The sequence below is a fragment of the Tachysurus vachellii genome, chromosome 16 (assembly GCF_030014155.1).
Source record: "Tachysurus vachellii isolate PV-2020 chromosome 16, HZAU_Pvac_v1, whole genome shotgun sequence".
NCBI lineage: Eukaryota > Metazoa > Chordata > Actinopteri > Siluriformes > Bagridae > Tachysurus > Tachysurus vachellii.
This window is the reverse complement of record NC_083475.1, coordinates 4,706,076-4,708,271: the sequence shown is the minus strand read 5'-3', so window position 1 is coordinate 4,708,271 and position 2,196 is coordinate 4,706,076.

Genomic DNA, 2,196 nt, shown 5'->3' with positions numbered 1-2,196 from the left:
TCAGGAGAATAGTCAGGAAAGTAGTCAGGACAATATTCAGGACAATAGTCAGGAGAATAGTCAGGACAATAGACAGGAGAATAGTCGGGAGAATAGTCAGGAGAATAGTCAGGAGAATATTCAGGACAATATTCAGGACAATAGACAGGACAATAGACAGGAGAATAGTCAGGAGAATAGTCAGGACAATAGTCAGGACAATAATCAGGAGAATAGTCAGGACAATAGACAGGACAGTAGTCAGGACAATAGTCGGGAGAATAGACAGGACAGTAGTCAGGACAATATTTAGGAGAATAGTAAGGACAATAGTCAGGAAAGTAGTCAAGACAGTCAGGAGAATAGTCAGGACAGTAGTCATGACAATAGTCAGGAGAATAGTCAGGACAATAGACTGGAGAATAGTCGGGAGAATAGTCAGGAGAATATTCAGGAGAATATTCAGGACAATAGACAGGAGAATAGTCAGGAGAGTAGTCAGGACAATAGACAGGACAATAGTCAGGACAATAATCAGGAGAATAGTCAGGAGAATAGTCAGGACAATAGACAGGACAATAGTTAGGACAATAGTCACGAAAGTAGTCAGGAGAATAGACAGGACAGTAGTCAAGACAATAGTCAGGAGAATAGACAGGACAATAGTCAGGAGAATAGTCAGGACAGTAGTCAGGAGAATAGTTAGGAGAATAGTCAGTACAATATTCAGGACAATAGTCAGGAGAATAGACAGGACAGTAGACAGGACAATAGTCAGGACAATAGTCAGGAGAATAGACAGGACAGTAGACAGGACAATAGTCAGGAGAATAGTCAGGACAATAGGAGAATAGACAGGACAATAGTCAGGACAGTAGTCAAGACAATAGTCAGGAGAATAGTCAGGACAGTAGTCAAGACAGTAGTCAGGAGAATAGTCAGGACAATAGTCAGGAGAATAGTCAGGAAAGTAGTCAGGACAATATTCAGGACAATAGTCAGGAGAATAGTCAGGACAATAGTCAGGAGAATAGACAGGATAGTAGACAGGACAATAGTCAGGAGAATAATCAGGACAATAGTTAGGAGAATAGACAGGACAACAGTCAGGATAGTAGTCAGGGCAATAGTCAGGACAATAGTAAGGAGAATACTCAGGACAATAGTCAGGAGAATAGACAGGACAATAGACAGGACAATAGTCAGGAGAATAGTCCGGACAATAGACAGGACAATAGTCAAGCGAATAGTGAGCACAATAGTCAGGACAGTAGTCAGGAGAATAGTCAGGACAGTAGTCAGGACAATAGACAGGACAATAGTCAGGACAATAGACAGGAGAATAGTCAGGAGAATCGTCAGGACAATAGTCAGGACAATAGTCAGGACAATAGACAGGACAATAGTCAGGACAATAGTCAGGACAATAGACAGGACAATATACAGGACAATAGTCAGGAGAATAGGCAGGACAGAAGTCAGGAGAATAGACCGGACAATGGACAGGACAATAGTCAGGAGAATGGACAGGACGATAGTCAGCAGAATAGTCAGGACAATAGACAGAACAATAGATAGGAGAATGGACAGGACAATAGTCAGAAGAATAGTCAGGAGAATAGTCAGGACAATAGACAGGACAATAGTCAGGAGAATAGTCAGGACAATAGTCAGAACAGAAGTCAGAAGAATAGTCAGGAGAATAGTCAGGACAGTAGTCAGGAGACTACTCAGGACAATATTCAGGACAGTAGTCAGGAGAATAGTCAGGACAATAGTAAGGAGAATAATCAGGACAATAGTCAGGAGAATAGACAGGACAATAGACAGGACAATAGTCAGGAGAATAGTCCGGACAATAGACAGGACAATAGTCAAGCGAATAGTGAGGACAATAGTCAGGACAGTAGTCAGGAGAATAGTCAGGACAGTAGTCAGGACAATAGACAGGACAATAGTCAGGACAATAGACAGGACAATAGTCAGGACAATAGACAGGACAATAGTCAGGACAATAGTCAGGAGAATGGACAGGACAATAGTCAGGACAATAGACAGGACAATATACAGGACAATAGTCAGGAGAATAGGCAGGACAGAAGTCAGGAGAATAGACCGGACAATAGACAGGACAATAGTCAGGAGAATGGACAGGACGATAGTCAGCAGAATAGTCAGGACAATAGTCAGGACAATAGACAGAACAATAGATAGGAG